The sequence below is a fragment of the Ascaphus truei genome, chromosome 1 (assembly GCF_040206685.1).
Source record: "Ascaphus truei isolate aAscTru1 chromosome 1, aAscTru1.hap1, whole genome shotgun sequence".
NCBI classification, from domain to species: Eukaryota; Metazoa; Chordata; class Amphibia; order Anura; family Ascaphidae; genus Ascaphus; species Ascaphus truei.
Genome location: NC_134483.1, coordinates 464925887 through 464946470, shown reverse-complemented (window position 1 = coordinate 464946470; position 20584 = coordinate 464925887). Strand labels below are relative to the sequence as shown.

The window sequence follows — 20584 nt, the reverse complement described above, 5'->3', positions numbered from 1 at the left end:
AAATGCCCACTCACAAGGTAAAAGCAATAAAATAGCGTGTATGAGATAGGCTCTCATTTGCCGTTGACTCGCTCCTCTCTGTGTAACTCCAAGTCCTGGCGTCGTCACGTGATTTCCCTCGTATAGCCAGTGAGCCGGTGAACCGGAAATGGAAGCTCACATGCAGTCTTCGGCTGGGAAGGGACCCTCTGGACGGCAAAGGTCCTCCAGGTCCTCTATGGTTGTGCTGTATCTGAGCCGTCTGATACAGACCGAAGGAAGAGTCTCTGGCAGCAGCAGGCCTCTATGCTCGTGGGCAAATGGCGGTCTCAAGCTAGTCACACGATCGTCAGGCCGATAAGGGAGGTGGTATTGTTATTCAAGATAGGGATATCTATGTACAGGAAGCAAAGAGACTATTGCAGGATGATACATTTTATGTCACTCTCAAATATGACCCCACTATTGAATTTCAATTATTGTATCATGTACATCACGCGTGACTAGCTTGAGACCGCCATTTGCCCACGAGCATAGAGGCCTGCTGCTGCCAGAGACTCTTCCTTCGGTCTGTATCAGACGGCTCAGATACAGCACAACCATATGATATGCCACGCAGTTTGTTTATAGCAATTTTAACCCCTATGTTACAATCGTTATAGGGAACGATAAACAACAAACACTATGGTATGATGCAAATTAACTACATGTATTTGCATAGGATCCAGCATGTGTAAATGGCTATCCCAACTCTAATATGCATACAAATAGGATATTTATCCATGCAAGGATACGCTACACCAATAAGCCTGAATAAATAGAATATGATATTAACTAACCTATCATAACCTGTGACTCTCTATTGAATCATTACATTGTATTAATCACTGATAGGAACTCTGCTGATTCTTGTATATTCATATCGATTTAGATAGTTTCCTGAACTAATACTGATTGTACTAGCCACCTCTGGATGGGGTATTTTAATAGGTTTGAATGATATGTATGTGTTTTAATAAGTATTTAGACTAATAAAACTTTATTATTTTCTTTGGACTTTGTGGTATTATAAGGGTTACTAATTCCCTATACAGTTGATTATACAGGTATGTTTTCCTGTCGGCTTATTGTTGTCCAGTACAATTTTTTCCAGCATTGAGTGCTGTGTGCTATGGGGACTTTTTTGATCCCTCTTGGATCACACTGTTATATGCATATACTTTTGTCCCTTCTGAGCACCTGCTTATTTATGTAACAATTGTGTATTAATAGGATGAGCGGTCTCATTTCCTTTAAAGAGTTAATTATAGAGAAGACAAACTTAAATCTATTAAAGAGGAAATTGAGAAAGTATTGAAACCATTTGAGGATCTACCGGAATTTTTAACTATGGATGATGTAGTCAATAAACGAGTATTAACCTTTGAGAAAGAGATTATTAACAGAAAAAATAACAAATCACTTAGAGATGAGGAAAATTATGCTAACGGTAGAGTTACCAATTGGAGGAAAAACCCTAGGAGATTTCCTTCACGGGTGAGGGACAATAAACAACACAAGACAGGATCTCATCCCACTCCAGGGTAGGCAGGAATTCTAAAACTAATGACCCCAATTCCAAATCCACACTTAATAGAGAACAACGGCTATATTCTTCCACAGTCCCAGTTAGGGCTGAGGAGGTAATAAGTCTGAGGATACATGAGGATAATAATGAATTTACTGATCCAATATTTGTATGCCAAACTGAAAATAGATTTTCGCCACTTCAACTTGATGAATCTATTACATTTGATCATGATGAACTAGTCCAAGATGACATATGTAGAGCTACAAGACCAAAATTACCGATCAGTGATGTTAATAAGACTTCTCAACATAACATTGAAGGTGAGTCTGCCATTGCTCTGTGTCCCTCAGCTTCTGCTTCTTTTTTAGACCAGATCCCAAATGGGGGTGTGCAGAAGATCAAACCATACCCACTTTGGGGGAAACAACAACATCAAGGGTCCAAATCAGATCAGAATCGAAGACGAAGGCGAAGTTTAGAGGAACAAGGGCAGGGCAGCGTTGCCAAAGAGAGAAGAGTCTAAAATCCGTTAAGGAGGACCCACGTAAATATGGTATTTTTAATCTATCTTCCCATTTATTATCCTCCCAACAGATTTCTCTGTTGGCAAAGGGTCTCTCATTCTCTCCTACTTCATTCCCTGACAAATTTGACCTCTTCATGGATCTGAACAAATTTATACGTAAAATCACTCTCAAACGTTATTTTACCATGAAACATCTCAGGGAAGAACAACACATACCTTCACTACACAAGAAGAAACCTGCAGTAAGGCATTAACATCGCTTTTGGTAGAACAGGACCCCATTGGGGATCTATGTGGCAACTACACTCGAGGAGACGAGTCATTTGTTGATCCAGCTAACATTGATTTTGCTGGATCCCAACTGACTCTCCATCCTTCAGGCCCTTTCTTGGAACCAAATATTAAGAATTCTCCATTTGGACCCAAGTCCCTATTTTTCCCCTACCAGTCTAAGGGTAACTTTGTCGAGACCTTTTACACTATGGTATTGAAAGATTTAGAGCAACTCTGTTCCTTACCGGCCAATAGGAGAAATATTTCAACTATTGAACAAAGAGCCCTAAAAGAACTTCAGACCCAAGATAATATTGTCATTCGTCAGGCCGATAAGGGAGGTGGTATTGTTATTCAAGATAGGGATATCTATGTACAGGAAGCAAAGAGACTATTGCAGGATGATACATTTTATGTCACTCTCAAATATGACCCCACTATTGAATTTCAATTATTGTATCATGTACATCTGACAAAAGCCAAGGACAATGCGATCATTACTCCATCGGAGTTTAAATTCCTGTACATTGATCACCTTAGAATTCCTATCTTTTACCACCTCCCCAAAATTCACAAGAGCCTTGACTGTCCACCAGGGCGACCAATAGTGTCGGGGATCGAGTCGATGACGTCCAACATGTCCCAATATGTTGATTATTTTCTTAATCCATATGTGACATCACTCAGATCATATCTGAGGGACACGTTGCACGTCATCGACTATCAAAGACATTCGTTGGAAACCCACATATCATTGGGCCTCCTGTGATGTCTCTTCACTGTATACGTGTATAGAGCATCACAGGGGTTTGGAAGCTGTTACTTATTTTCTAGATAGAGACCCCTCACTTAATCAAGGTCAGAAGGACTTTATACTCTCCAGTATATTCTTTATTTTACAACATAATTACTTTTTGTTTGAGGATGACTTTTATTTGCAAGTCTGTGGAACGGCCATGGGCACACGGTTTGCCCCCAGCTATGCGAACCTATACATGGGGTTGTGGGAGGACCTTCATGTGTGGGCGAACGCTGGACTGGTGGCGGGCGTGGTGTTCTATGGCCGTTTCATAGATGATATCATCATCATCTGGGAAGGTGCGGAGGATGAACTTCACAGCATCCTCCAATCCTTCAATACAAACGAGATGGGTCTCAAATTTACATTTCAAGTTCAGCCCAAACAGATTACATTTCTAGATCTCGTTTTATGTTACAGATGATGATGAAGGTCAGATATCCACAAAAACTCACTTTAAGGAAGTATCTGTCAATAGTTATCTTCAAGCATCAAGTAATCACCACAAAAAGTGGCTGGAGAATATTCCTAAGAGCCAATTCTATCGGCTAAAGAGAAACTGCTCATCTCAGAAAGATTTTGATATTCAGGGACAAAAATTGGTTTCTAAATTTATTCACAAGGGCTACAGGGAGGAGGTTGTCACTGGTGCTCTCAGTGAGGTCCAAAATATTAGCAGGGATGTTCTTCTTGCTCAATCTAAATCCAAAGTCACTACCTATCCCCTTATTAAACATGATATGGGTTCAGGTCGGGACAAGTGTCCTTGATTCATCACTAAATGTAATCAGTCTGCATACAAAATCAAACAGATATTGAACAATCACTGGGATATTCTCAAGAATGATCCTGTTTTGGGACCTACTTTACCTGCATACATTCCAGTCACATACAAAAAAGCTAGGAATATTAAAAATATTGTGGCCCCCAGTCGATTGAGAGTGACTGTGGGTGGAGATTCAGTTTCCTCTGACCGTTTCTCCGGCAATTTTTCATGTGGACGTACTAGATGTCTTACATCTAAACATCTTATTGCCGGTGAAAAGTTCTGCTCTTTCTCCAACAAGAGAGAGCATGATATAAAGGGCAGGATAAACTGTCTCTCCACCTACGTAGTCTATCTCCTCTCATGCTCCTGTGGTCCACAGTACATAGGGAGAACTATTCAACCTATGAGTACCAGGTTTCTAGAGCACAGACGCAACATCATCAATGGAAATCTGGCTCATAGTCTCTCTAAACATTTCTCAATCTGTCACAGTAAAGATCCTGCATCACTTACTATTAGGGGTATTGAACACATACCAGTGTCTCTCATTGGGGGGGATAGATTCAGGAGGTTATGTTTGCGAGAGACATTCTGGATCTATACCCTGGACACTTTGTCACCAAAGGGGTTCAATGAACATATAGATACTAGTACACTGGTATAGTGTTCTGTGGTCCCACTGCTCGTTTGATGACTACATCACCATAGGTGTGTATATATAACTATCAATTCAATAATGCTATTGTACTGATCTCTGTGGTTACCACTGGGGAATGAAAAATTTACTCTCATGTTTATAGTTGTGTTGATCACTGTCTCCATTTTAATTTAGTCACTTTCTTCTTCTTTTTTATTATTCATTTATTTATTCTTTATTATTTATTCAATATATTTTTTATTTTGATATTTGTTTCACTTTTTAAATATATTTCATCTTTATTTTTATTCATATTTTCATTTTTCATCTTTATATTCCTATTCTAATATTATTTATATTCATATATTTTTCATTTTTTTATTTTATTTATTAATTTTAAAACATTATGTTCATCATTATGTATTCTATATTAATATCTGAACCATTTCAATATCTGTGCTCAGCAATATCCATTTATATATTAATATATTTTTTATGTCATTCATGAACATATATATATATATATATATATATATATATATATATGACAAATCACCAAAAAATCTACTCGCCACCTAGTACCAAACGTGTGCTGCTTGGGCCAATATTTACTCGCCCGGGGCGAGCAAATGTATAGGTTTGTCGAACACTGTATATATATACACATATATTTTTAATGTTTAAAGTTTTTGTCATGTATCATGTAATCACTCTATGTTCCCCTTATGTTTTATCCCTCTTGTCCCCCTCCAGCCCTTTAAGAGTTAATGATTGATTTGCTATCATTTGTATTCAGGTGTTTTTAATGTGCTCCATTTTATTATGGCATATATACATGTATGGCATTTTTGCTAGTACAGCTTTATCCCCTGAGGACGTTGCATATCGCGACGAAACGCGTAGGGAGTAGCTAGCACTGGACTTTTGTTATTACTCATAATTTGAGCATTTCTATCTTTTGCTCGTTTTGGAGCCTGTCCGTCCTTCATCACGCTTGGAACCTTGATGCAGGAAGTTTGACTACCGTGTCAGCATCCTACAGTATCGGTGGACACATACTCTCGCGGGATTTACAACCAGGAGGAGATCGGGTGTGCGCGCACCCTCCTGGCATCTACGACAGGAGTGTGTTGGACACCACACACGGCATACATCCACGGAGGCTCCATCGGGTGATAGTAATGACTCCATTTATTGTCTGATTTTATTTTGCACAATGTAAGTGTCCGTGATTCATCTGCACGTTTATTTCATTATTAAATTACAGTATTATGCTATGGGAGCCGCGCAGTCTTCTTTTCGTTCTACAGATCAAGAGGAAGGTGGTTTTTTTCCTGAAGACTGGCAGCGACACCCAGTAGCTGTTGAAAGACACTTTTATGTTTCATTTTATTTTTTCACCACATCTCTTGGGGCTTTTTTACCCTTTCTTTTTCCCCTTCCCCTTTTCATTAACCCTCCCCCTCCATTGTTTGTGTTGTATGTACATTCATGTTTTATCCCTAGCAGTCACCTTGTACACACAGGTACTAGTGTTTTTTCCTTGATATATATATATATATATATATATCTCAAAAGATAAAAACAATAAAGCAGCGCCTGAATATGGTAATCAAATATAAAATAAAATAAAATATTAATACCGAGGATAAACCAACATAATATCAATGTATAAGTGCCTAATAAATCAATTGAATAAATGGTGTTAAATAAAAACCAAATATAAACATCAAACTGTGAATAAAGAAGGAAAAGAAATAAAAACCAGTCCTTTCAAAAATGTCCAACAAATGGTGCAGTAGTGATGCTGGTATGGGGGTCTCAGGCTGCTCCAAAGGGGATTAACCACATCCGTTTGGAATCTGCAGAAAAGAGAGAGGAGAGAGCGCACGCCCCATAGTATAAAACCGTATGTTTAATGATGGGAAAGGAAGGGAGGTGGAAGAAATTGACTCACAAGGGTACAAGAATTAAAAGCGTTTCGTGAAAATATCACCACCATCCGGTATCTGTAATCGAATCAAAAGTCCATCAGTCTCTCAGAGATGAAGGGGCAGTGATCCGTCAGGATTTCCAGGGTGCATCGGATATTGCTCAGCAAAACGTCCCAGGAATCCCAGAGAATGTCTCCTTGCTGGATGGGCTCTGTATTGTTTGGTGCTCGAACCAGCCTGTTCCTGCGCATGCGTAATGACGTAATGTCCGTGCGTATTGCGTAATGACGCTCCCTGACGCGTTTCGTCGCACACGGGCGACTTTTTGAAAGGGTGAAAAAGTCACCCGTGTGCGACGAAACGCGTCAGGGAGCGTCATTACGCAATACTCACGGACATTACGCATGCGCAGGAACAAGCCGGTTCGAGCGCCAAACAATACAGAGGCCATCCAGCAAGGAGACATTCTCTGGGATTCCTGGGACGTTTTGCTGAGCAATATCCGATGCACCCTGGAAATCCTGACGGATCACTGCCCCTTCATCTCTGAGAGACTGATGAACTTTTGATTCGATTACAGATACCGGATGGTGGTGATATTTTCACGAAACGCTTTTAATTCTTGTACCCTTGTGAGTCAATTTCTTCCACCTCCCTTCCTTTCCCATCATTAAACATACGGTTTTATACTATGGGGCCTGCGCTCTCTCCTCTCTCTTTCATATATATATATATATATATATATATATATATATATATATATATATATATATATATATATATTTATATATATATTCATATATTCTAGATTTTTGTCCCATTTACTATTTTATGTAATTTGCCTTTTAAATGGTCTCTGTGGAAAGATCCTTTTGTAGCTCTTTCCACACCGATTTTGATTGAAATATTTTCAACAACTTTGCTACCTTGCAGGTTACCACAACCCTATAGATAATTTCTATATATTTGAAAGTATAGGTCCTAGTACAGATGCCTGAGGAACCCACTTTTTTTCTAGTGAGATCTGACCATTACATCCTACTTTTTCTTTTCTGTACTTTAACCAGTCACTGATCCATAATATATTTATATTATGTCTACTAAGTCTCCGTTATGGTATCCTTTTTGACAAATGTGAGCCACTACTAATGCCAGAATTGTAAATTATTCTGGGAACCATTTTGATTTGAAAATGCAATTCTTTGAATTGCAAATGTTGCATCCCTATTTAGGGCACATTTAAAGAAACCTTAATGGGTTGTGGATGTAGGTCCATAGAAGCCAGAAAGTCACACCTCCACTGTAACATTACAAGAAAAAAAAAATCTCTCCTTACTAATAATTTGGCTTTGATCGGTCTGAAATGTTGATCTTGTGAATTTTCTTCTTCGTGGAATGGTGCAAATTTCGGAGCATACCCTTGCATTGTCAAATAACATACTTACGTATGTTTGGACGTTTATGACCTCATTGCTTTTTGGAACAGCTCCACTATTGGAGCAGGGTTCAAAACAAAGGTCTGTTAGTCTTAAAAGAATTTTGCTTGCTGCTAGAAATTCTATTGGGTAGACCTTGGTTTTGACCACTTGGAAATGCTTGCAAATGAGATGGTCCAATCCAGGTTCTATTAAAGCAGCAGTCCAAGCTGCCATTTTTCCCTTTTAATATGTGCAGCAATACAATCCACACAATAAGTTATTAGCCAAGTTGCCGATCAATCGGCAAAGATTCGGCTCGGGGGTTCACTAAATGGCTGTCAGTGCAGGAGAAGAGGACAAAAGATGCAAAATTCTGTGGGGAAGATCATGATCAGGCAGTCACTAGATACAATTGGTGCACTGTTAGAGAGAGAGCAGAGCTCAAAAAGGTGTGTGCCAGAGCCTGTTTCAGAAGAGGAAGGGGATATGACTTTGTAAATGGTTGCTATAGAAACAAAAAATGCTTGTTACATTATAATACATTAAAAATGTCATTGAGTTGTTTGAAAAAATACTTGTATTTTTATAGTACAGAACTAGGGGTGTACCGAGTACCCGGAATTACCCGGTACCCGGCAACTGAGAAGTGGGCCATTACCCGGCGTCGGGTAATGTTAGGGTAGCTGAAAACAATCTTATTACTTACCTTTCTTATCTTTCAGCCAGCGACGGACGACATCTAGGAACAGCAGCAGCGGTCCTGTGGCAGCATCAGAAGTGTCTTCGGCCGGCGTGGGACAGCAGGAATCCATTCCACAGCACCGCAGGAGCGGAGACGCACTGTTTGGGCGGGTGTCCAGTAGGAACGCTCCGTCTCCTGCTCCGGTCACGTGGTTCCCCGGCGGCTCACACGGCTTACCTGCTGCGGAATGGATTCCTGCTGTCCCACGCCGGCTGAAGACACTTCCGATGCTGCCACCGCCACAAGACCGCTGCTGCTGTTCCTAGATGTTGCCGCCACCCCCTAGGTAAGTGCCAAACCGGGTACCCGTTTTTTTTTTTTTTAATTGCTACCCAGTACAACACTACAGAATTGATTTGTTAACTAAAACACAATGGTAGTGACCTCTGGAGACATGTGGGATCCTGGATCCAGCAGATCCTGGGCTCAGATATTCCCCTAAACCCGTGGTTGTTGCTGTTGAACAAACCACTTAGAGACCACCCCCCCCCCCCAAAAAAAAATTGAATACTCTTCTGACGGATGGTGTCACAGCTACCATATGTCTTAAACATACATTCTTCAATACATGAGTCATACCATGTTATATTCATATGTAAAACCAGAACATGTCATACCGAGTGCTTATTTGAATGTAATTACCCAGAATCCTTGGCTCCAGTGGAAGCACTGTATGCTGTGTAGTTATATAAAGCAGGTTTGTGAATGTCATCATAAGCTGTGTTTTATCATTACAAAACATGTCTTTTGAAGTCATATTTTATGGCTGCCATAAGACCTTTAATGAATACAGTGGCAGCTGTAAGATATGTTATAGTCTATATTTCAGTAAATCTGCCATTATTTTTAAGACTCTGTTATACCAATTTTTACCAATTGTAATTTTTTTTTAAAATGCAATACTTCTACAGCCTCATTATCCCTATAGTATTACTCAGAACAGTTTTGTTCACATTGTTACAGTGCTATTTGTGAATGCTCTGCTGAACATAGCAAAAATAAAGTACCTGTTGCAATTGGGTGCTAATGGCACAAGGAGATTGTTATATAGAATGAGAATAATTGATGAAACACAAGCAATAGCAGCCACCACACCACCTATAATATGTAACTGCTGCACCAACTGTAATTTTAGCTCACTAGAAGATTTATTCCCCTTGTGGTTTTTTTTTTTTTTTTGTACTGTGCAATAGAAAAGTGAATATTTGATCTATTTATTATAATCAATGCAAAGAATTAAAAATAAGATGAACCTTAATCCGCCTGCTAATGAAAAATAACAAGTGACTAAAATCTTTTAGATGCAATTTATTACCACCAACACATTACCATAACATGCTTTCATGTCAGATTTATATACATGATTGTTTTAAAATAATGTTAGCAGTTTACCCAAGCTTATGCTGATGTAATTGATGCAGAAAACTACACTGATTCTATATATTAGGTCACTTTCTTGCTCTATAAAACCATTTCCCATATCTCTTGCAGAAGCAAGTAGGGCAAAATCAATGCAAAGTACTTAACACTGATAATGAGGCATGTATGAAATGCTTGTTAACAAAAAATGGTAGTTTCAAGTATCCGTTTAGATAAGAAATACAAATACTGTCATTAACTAAGCTGAGGTTCAATATCACCAAAACACTGATGTCTAAATATACTTGCTGGTGATACAAATATGGAGAGTTTACCTGCCACAGAGGATACATTAAAGAAGTAACTTTCCCAAAGTGAGGACACTTGGTTTGTCATCCTGACGTTAAAGGTGCTAGTTCAAATTCCTCCACTGCCCCTCAGTTGTCTGGTGTAGGACCAAGATACAAAGCAGTCAGACATTACCAAGTGAAACTAAACATTGGAAAAACATGTGATATACAGCTCAACCCTGTTATAGCGCGATCCGATACAACGCGGATCCGCTTATAACGCGGTTTGAGTGTGGCTCCCAATAAAATAAGCAGCAGATCTCCTACCATGCGGTTTTCTATCTTTCCTGTATTTCATGTGACAGGCGGCAGGGAGCTTGTTGCCTGCGCCCTTTCACCCCCCCCCCCCCCCCTCCTCCTCCTCGGCTCTGGCATCAAATGACGTCACATCGCCATGGCATTGCGACGTCATTTGACGCCGGTTACCATGGTGACGCAGTGAATTTGTAAAATAAGCCCAGAACACACAAGTCAACACACTACAACAGCATAATACAATAATAAAATATAAAACAACATTGCCAGAAAGTGAGACATAAAAAAAAAAGCTCTGACGCTCTCTGTTCAGGGGGATCTCGGTCAGTCTGATCTTACCAAACACTGTGCTGTCAGAAAGCTAGGAAAAGCCTCAGGTTTTTAACCCCTCCAGTTCCGTTGTTAATCCCCCCCAGCCTCAGGATTTTAACCCCAGGAAAAGGCATAGGGAAGACCCCTGTCAGATAGAAATGGCGGAAACTTCAAACAAATGGAAGAAGTTTACTTTAGAAGAAAAAATTGTTGCACTTGATAGAATCAAATCTGGAGTCCAGCAAACCAAAGTGGCTAGAGCAGCAAGGAGATTTCACGTAGAAATAAAACGGAGCACAGCCGTAAAGGTTAGGGGCTAGACACCAGCAAACATGGGGTTAAAACACTTCAATCCATGGTAGACATCGTGGTGAACTAACAGGTCAGCACTGACATGTTTCGGGCGGCAGCCCTTTGTCAAACACTCTTTGACAAAGGGCTGCCACCCGAAATGCGTCAGAGTGCTGACCTGTTAGTTCACCCTGATGTCTACCATGGATTAAAGTGTTTTAACCCCATATTTGATGGTGTCTAGCCCCGAACCTTTACTGCTGTGCTCCGTTTTATTTGTACGTGAAATCTCCTTGCTGCTTTGCACATCAAACGTGACGCATGCCAATGGATTAACTGCCTCAGAACTGTGAGTACTCCTCTTTCCTTCAATGGATTTTGGGATTATGACTGATATGAATGCCATTCTCCAGGGTGACGATAATCATAGTGGTGTCTATACAGAGGATTGGTTTGATTCCATTACCAATATCATACTCATTCATTGGACTTCACACACCATATGTCCCCACATAGGAGGTTATAAGGCACACAGGACTTAATGAGTCTCACGAGGCTGGATTAAGGTTTTTCCCTATGCTAACATTTAGCACTCAAGATATTATCACATTATGTTGTCTTATTATTGCTGCGCACCGACTCTTGGAATTTCTTCCTACCATTGCCAAAGTGGCTAGAGACCTAGAAGTGAACGAGGCTACAGTTCGTGGATGGAAAAAGGAGAAACTTCGTGATGCAGCTAATCCATAGAAACAGATGATGGACTGAAACGGAATAGTTTGCGTCAACCTCAAGACAGGCAGTTGGATAAAGCTGTTTTTCAGTGGTTTGTCCAAGAAAGATCCGAAGGCATGCCTCTGTCTGGACCCCATCTGCAAACGCAAGCCAACATTTTTCACAACCAACTTCACGGAAATGAGTCAACCTCATTCACGGCAAGTAGTGGATGGCTAAATCGCTTTAAAAGGCAACATGGAATTACAAAAAACGCTATATCAGGAGAGATACATTCAGCTGACGATGAAGCTGCATGCTTGTACCCAGCCCAGCTTCAGAAGATAATTGAAGATGATGGTTATACCGCAGAATAGGTTTATAACTGCGATGAGACCGGACTGTGTTACAAAATGTTACAGAATACCACTCTGGCTTGTAAGAATGACGATCAGAGAAAACAAGGCTTTAAACAAATGAAAGACAGTGACCGTACTTTTTTGTGTTAACCAAACAGGAAATCACAAACTGAAGCTACTTTGTATTGGCAAGTTTAAATCACCAGGGTGCTTCCAACATGTGACTATGGCCTCCATGCCTTTTTCTTACGACTTTAATAAAAATGCATGGATGACTTCCAGCATTTTCGAAAACTTGTTTTAACAGCAGTTCGTACCCGAGGTACGTAAACACTTATGGCAACAAAGGTCCGATACCAAAGCTCTGTTGTTGCTACATTAACTGCCCATCCATCTGCCAATAGCCTAATAAGCAGAGATGGCAAAATACGAGTCAGCTACTTGCCCAGAAACACCACATCAAAAATACAGGAGCTTGATCAAGGCATTATAGCAACGTTAAAGATCAACTTCCGAAAGACGTTGATACAGCGAATAATCACGGGTGAGGATTCTGTTACTGCATTTTTAAAGACGCTAAACCAAAAAGAAGTGTTTTACATTGGTGGTGAAGCAATCACAAAAATGTGCATTTCTAAATGTTGGAGAAATGTAACTGGTGCAAGTCTGGTACCGGCTAACTTTCAAGTAACCAGTGACCGTGATGGAGAATGACTTTGAGGGCTTTACAGAGGAAGAAGTTGCCACGGCCAATCTATTCTTTGAAAGCTACATTAATGAAGGCCTCACAAAAAGTAACATGGCCAATGCAGAAAGAGTACTGGAACCGTTCGTTGATAGGGAAAGTGGGGCCACGATAGAATCTTGGGTAGATGGGGACAACAGCTGTCCTACCTATGAGCATACAACTAACTCAGAAATAATCCAAAACGTTAGTAGCGAAAATCAAGATTTGGGTGCAACCGAAGACGATGAGGACGAGGAACCAGAGCCGTCACCTAAGATCTCAGGGGCGCTTGCAGGTTTGCAAACTGGACTTACATTTCTTGAAACAGAAAACATTGATAACGTTTCAGTTTTACAGTTAAAACGCTTGATTGAAATCGTTAAAAAGAAGCAATGAGATGCAATGGAACAGTCAACCCTCGATTTTTTTAAAAAAATTTTTAAATGAAGCACTTTAACGTTTACTCAAGTTTGTTTGTTAATGTACGGTATGCTTTCCATAGTAGTTGAATGAACACGGAGTGCATTACACCGTTTTCCCTTTTCTTCCGAATTATAGTTAATGTTAAAACACGAATGTAACTGGAATGTAACATGTAGAAAAGCAGTTGAGTACAGTACTGTATCTTCAGTATGTGTTTGTGTGGAGCAGAATTTTGTTTACCGTACAGTATTTATGAATACTGTACAACACGATTATTGGTGTCTTAAATACTTTATTGTACAATGCATCAATAAAAGTTTAAAACAATACAATTGTACATTGTTTCTATATTTTTAGTCTATAGCGGTGGTTTTCAACACACACACACACACACACACACACACACACACACACACACACACACACACACACACACACACACACACACACACACACACACACACACACACACACACACACACAGTCTCTTTAAGGGAGCTGTCTGTGATTTCCCTCTCTCCCTGTCTGCCGGAAGCTGAAGGCAGAAGCAGGGAGAGGAGAGAGCTGACAGATGATGCAGATGCCAGGTAAATCCTGGGTGGGGCTGCGGAACCCGAGCTGTTCAATGTTCGCGGCCCAAATTTTTTCTGCCCCGTGATCCGCATATAACGTGATTGCATTCTGTGGACCCCAAGCACCGTGCTATAGCGGGGGTTCAGCTGTACATGGATTCAATAGGCATTTTTGTGGCAATGTGATCAGGAGACCTACCAGGCGCATGATACAAACTATAAACTCATTGTCCCCCCCTCCCCAAAAAATATATCACTACTTGCAGAGTATACACAAGTTAATCAACCACACAACATGATGACACCAGACATTAAGTTTTTGTGTAAGATTAAACAAATCACGCAATGTATTGCAAAATAAAACATTTAATGTTCTAAGAAAAATGTGATACATCAATGTAAATCTAAAACAAGCAAATGCAGGGGGCAAAATCTCATGAAAGAACAATTTGGATGTTTTTCCAATATTAAGTGGGTTTCCCAAAACTCTTCTCTTTGGTTCTTCCGGTCCTGCATCCAAAGAACCATGTTTTACATCATACATTTCTATCAGTCTCCAGAAAATCTTTATAGCAACACCCCTTAATATCTAATGCAGAAGAAACATACATGCCACGATTTAACAAAAACTGTGGCAAATGCTAGGTTTTTTAAAAGAATACTTGTAAATTCAAAGCTTGGATCATGTTAATGCTCAGTACAATAGATAGATGGCATTAAAATAACCATTTCCTCCAGATATTTCCATTTGCAAAGATAAGTTCCGAAACAATTTTCAATTAGAACATTTTGCTAAATAAAAGTGCTTTTTAAGATGAGGTTTTATCACAAGGATGCACAAGACTACGTCTTACAGTACAACTGCTGCGAATACAATTTGTACAATTATCCACTGTATCTGGCTTTGATGAAGGAGATGATGTGAGGTACCAAGAACAGCAATATTCTGTTACACACAATACTGAATTAAGTAGCATAAAAATGAGTTTTGCAGTTTCCCCTAGCAGGGAAAGTGTTGCGCAGTTACAACGTTTGCAGCGTATTGCAGGGATGTATCATTATGTTGCAGAGATTGCGGAGTGCCAAATGCTACTTTAAGTGGTTAACGTATATATATATATTTTTGTTTCTACTAGGTTTGCAGCAGAGGGTCTCTGGAGTTGAACTGCGTTGATTTCAGCTTCGGGGACGCCCTGCTTCCTGAGATACTAACATTGGAAGGGGCCAGCTGGGCACAGAAAATGTCTGTCAAAGGTCCGCGGGCCAGTAAGAAGCCACAATGTCATCTTTGGCATTTTCCTATTGGCCCACATGACCTGGGATCTTTAAACATGACTGAGATACCCGCATCACCTTCCGATGTAAGTATCTCAGGGAGCAAGATTCCTCCTAAGAAATATATAAAGCAAAGTTGCTGGCCAGACAGTCCAAAGCAGGAATAATAGGAAAGTCAACTGTGAGGAGCAGTTGCTTGTGTTACTGACTGGCCGTTGCTAAGACACTCTTTGCATTGTAAGAGCTCTGAAGATAGCAGTAGAACTGGTACTGTGGGATGTGGTGCTACAGAAACACTAAAATAAGGTCATATCATTTGCCAACTTTTTTTGGTAGGAGGGGATCACTACCTTCTGGGATATGATCCAAATTGGCCTGTTTTGGGCTGAAAATCACCATTTATTAACTGCTGCGGACATATACATAGTATAGGTAGGTTAAAAGAAAACACGATTTCAGTGAAATCCTCACTTCCTTTTTTGTACTGAAAGAAAATGGCCAGTGCCATAGAGATTAGTGTGAAAATAAATTGAAAAAAACCCCATAATAAATAGCAATCTTGAGAACAATTCATGACAAACCGCGCTTTATTCTATAACGTTCTGTGCTCTGTGTATAAACTTACCAAATATCACTAAAGAATAGGACTGGTCAACACTGCCCTAAGCTCCCATTTCTATACAATTTACTGTATGTGCACCCCTTAAGTCATACAAAATAACAGGAAGTAATACATGAACAGTACTTCTATAATGGGTGATGGCTATTTACGCTAAAAATATAGTTTAAACATTTGGATGCCTCAAATAAAGTTCAACAACTTTTCTTGAAACAATATGTACTAAGATTTTAGTTTACAACATTTGTGTCTATTTAAGTGTGAAAAAGTCATACAAACTTAAATAAAAATAAAATTAAAAAAGTGCACCCTAAATATGAGTATTTCAAGCATGACGTATAATTTGTTGGAAATCATTATTGACGCATCCATCACATTGAATACCTTTAGGCCTCACTTATAGTGACAGCGACGCGACCGATGACGTCGCCATTTGCGAAAGTTGTAATTACGTTAAAGGCGACGTTGCAGCCAGCCACGTCATAAAAGGGGAGGGCAGAGGCACGGAGAAGCTCCCGATTGGCCGCAAGGGGAGACCGTCGCCGGAAAAAAAAAATCAAATATCAGTGACTACCAGATTTCTGGTAGCACTGTCGCTCCGTCGCAGACGCGTGCACTATAAGCTTTTGTTTTGCCGTGACGCAATGGCGCCGTTGCCATAAGCGCAGCCTTACACACAGCAACTACATTATGAAGCCAACACTTTTAGGAGTCCAAGGGTTTACGCCAGGTTACAAACTTGGAGGGCGATTTTGACGCACTTTATTTTGTGGTGCATAGACATTTTCTTTTTTGGTACATACCATTAACACCAGTAGTGCCGAGCGCAGTCTATTTCTGTACATCGAAACAATTTTTTATTGGACAACTGGACAAATTTGAGCTTAGTACAAAAGTACAGACACAAGTGTAATATAAATAGAATCCGTTAGGCGCTTTTGACCCATAAAATGCAGTTTGCAACACTTAGTACATAGGCCACACATTCTCTTAGCCAAAAGAGGCATAATCTATAATTCATGTAAACCAACTTCTGCATCCTCCGTAGAAAGAATATAAACGAAGCAAAAAATACAGGAATGATCAGGCCTAGATGCGAATGTCTAATGTAGTGGTTTTGAACCTTTTTCTCTCTCTCGGCTTACCTAATTACAGTGCTGCTCAGGCACCCACACACACAACACGACAGTCGGTGACAAAAGGGGGCAACGACAGTCACATGAGACACAACAGGACAGAACAAATACACACACACACGCAACAGGACACAACAAATACACACACACGCGACAGGACAGAACAAATACACACACACCTTTCTCCTGCCCATGCTGCATTCTCCTCCTCCCCCCAAGCTCATGACACCACCTCCTAATTAACTGCATTACCCAGCATCTGCCAATCAGGATGGAGGAACCTATCCAGCCACCTAGCAACTGCCCTGCATTCTCCCTGCTCTGGGAGATCGGGGAAATCCCGCTGCACCCTTTGACTGTCTCACAGAACCCTAGAGTGCTGCGGCACCCTGGTTGGGATACATTGGTCTAATGCCTGTGCAACCACAGATTCTAAACTGTTGTCACAGCTAGGGTCGAGTCAAGTATGTAGTGCTGGGCTATAGATTTGTGCAATTTCTATGTACATATTGTGTGTCTCAAGTTATGTTTGTGTAGCCCCCTGTAAACAGCTCAGGCTATACCTATCTTCCTTCTACTGCGGTAAGTCCTGTTAAGATCAGGCGCCAGTAATCATTATGGGTTTTCCCCCTTCATAGCCCTAACCTGGGTGGTAGACGCAGGCCTGGACTCTGCTGCAGGCGTGAGCAAGAGGGGAGGTTCTGCTGACACCACGAGGGGAGGGGCTAGCTCTATATTTAGCAGCCGACTCCGGTGAGTGGGTGTTGTTCTTTGTCTTTGCTGTGTGCCTTGTTCCTCTCTTATTGATGGTGCTTCAAGAGAGAGAGTAGCTTAAGAGTTCGAGTGAGCAATGATACCAAGGGTCTAGAGTTGCTGAGTATTAAGCCGTGAGCCCCGAATCCCGCGGAACGGTCCGAGGAGTCTCAGGAGGCTACGGGCTCCCCGGCGCAGCGTGCCGGTTGAGAGCAAGAGGAACCAAACCGATTAGCGTCTATAAGTGGAGCTGATAGAATTATATACTGGTGGACCAATGCCCTCACCCCGCTGCCAGGGGTGATGGGGAGAGAATTCCAGACCCACCTCGAGGCTAACCTCGGGGGTGGGCCACCGGGTATTGCAGCCCTAGCTCAGACCATCCTGTCGGCCGAGTAACTTGGAGGGAAGGAGAGGAGGAGGTCGTGGGAGTGGAGCGGGTTGTACCCCACACTGGCGATGGTATTGAGGCTGCTGGAAACCTTAGTGTTGGGATATCGTTGCTCTGTTAAATAAAGAGACTGTTCTGTACCTGTAAAGACTGTGTGTGATTCGGAGAGTATAACCCTGGGACCTAAGGGGTTCTTCTATACCGGTCCTGTCCCATTACCCTGGGAGTATAGAAGATGGAGGCGCTGCACCACTAAGATATCATGGAGGCTATCACCCCAGAAGCCCGGTCCTGGCTCCCCCACAACATCGTGGGAAGCTCAGGCCCTCCTGTTCCACACAGGTACGCACCACACCGCATGTAACCAGCCCCCATGCACCCCTCACACTCCCGTAGAGACTGGGGGGGGGGGGGGGAACAGGGTTACATTTGGTTAGTACTTAACTCGTACACATACTGTAGTATATTCAGCGCATTAAAACACACACGTTTATTAAACAAACTAACATCAAGTATACAAGTTACAGGGGAGGGTTGAGAAAATCCTATAACAATCCTCTCAATAGGAAAACCAGAAACTGCCTTAATATGTCCCCAGTGACCTGGAGCGAGTTGTCACTGCTGTCTTGTTATTATAGATGCTCCAAAATTGGATACAATTTCAGAGCATTTCATAAACCGCAAGAAGCAGGATGATGATGATGAATCGCACAGCCACGAAAATCCAATTCCCAAAGGGACCGGAAGGTATGAGACAAAAGTACACACTCCAATGATACAATAGGTCTGGTTTAATGCAGGTGGGTACAGCAACAGGACAACACGAACGCACCTACGCGTTTCGTGCACAAGGCACTTTATCAAGGTGACAACACAACACATTGCTGCCCAATTTATACTCACCTGAGTTGTATCCCGCGCTCCCGGGTGTGACGTCATCAGCCCGCGTCTCAAACGAGTCGCGGTGACGTGGCGTACACATCCATTGGCCCGGCAAGTCAGGTGGTATGCTTATTCTAACTTGCTATCTATTTTTTCTAAAACAAACTTTATTGGCAAAAAAACAAAATGAACGGCGAAATAAAAACATTTACAAGATTAAAAACAGGATAAATAATGCTGAAGCAGCGAACTGGCATGAGTATAGTCAATATAAACGAGTTAATTAGGTTAATACAAGAATGGGATTTATGATCGTGATGTTATATTACTAACAACCCCTCTTGTGATCATTAATGTAATATATATAGACATATAGTCATGCAAACAATGATGGTTACTTTATAGTTCATGAAGAGAACATGTACTGTACATAGTTCAGAAGGGTATGTTAAAAATAGCAACTATATAATTATAATTCATAATGAATCCTATCAATTTAGTGCAATAATTATTCTTATAGTAACATAACCAATGAACTTTTATAGAATGACCCCACATATAATATTAACTAATGTAATGTAATTCTGGAAAACAATTAAGAAATACAGGTATACATGATGCAAAATATTATACGAGTATAACTGATGGAAAAGAGCATGAACAATTTACCTACCTGGATGGGCTGCACGCCCTGGATGTCTGGAGGTCCTGCTAAGCACCAAGGTAAAGGGCCGCTGTGCTCTAACATATATATATATATATATATATATATATATATATATATATATATACCTGTGCTTTTGCTATTCAAATATTGGTTCTTTGGTTGGGTTTATATAGTGTTTAAGCTGTGGAGGTCAAGTGGACCCCACTAGACACTTAGCCCTTGCCATATATATGCCTTATTATTCATGGACTCCCCATTGTCATCCTGATCATTAATACATGCCGTGGAGGAATTCTCTCTAATTTTGGAAGCATCACATCTGTTCTACTTTGTTTCATTTCATAAACCGGTCTTCCCCAGGTTTCCATGATAGGTCACATTAAGGGTGCAGTGAGTAAATATGTACTTTCGTTCAGTCATGTACTTTAATCTACTTTTCACACTAAACTCAAACATTTGTTTTCCTTTGATTAGAATCAGAAGCTGCTCTGCAAAGCAGACCAGGAAGTAAAAATATGACTAAAATAAGGAGCACAAAAACTACTTTTCGTGTGTGTTTTTTTTTTTTTTGCAATCCCACAGTCATCCAGTTCAATTTTTTAGGGGCAACTTTTCTGTTTGTCAAACAAGTGTTTTCTTTACCATTATCGCATCCTCCTGTCCACATCAGAGAACAAATAAAGTTAAGAGAAGCTGGCTGTACAAACACTTGCTAAAAACCAGGACCTAATAGAATAGGGAGTAGCAAAAGGAAATCAACCCCTCCCCAAGTCAAGCTTAAAAAATAAATTACATATACATATAGATGTAAATTTTTTTGGAAAAAAGCAACCAATCACCGAATGAGACCCA

The 20584-nt window shown here is 40.6% G+C and overlaps 1 long non-coding RNA gene across 1 annotated transcript; it reads left to right on the top strand.

The window, feature by feature from the left end:
- The first annotated feature begins 565 nt into the window (after positions 1–565).
- Positions 566–5830, top strand: LOC142463528 (uncharacterized). Its single transcript, XR_012787448.1, has 2 exons — positions 566–2102; positions 5527–5830. It is a non-coding gene; the product is annotated as an uncharacterized LOC142463528 (long non-coding RNA).
- Positions 5831–20584: the final 14754 nt, after the last annotated feature.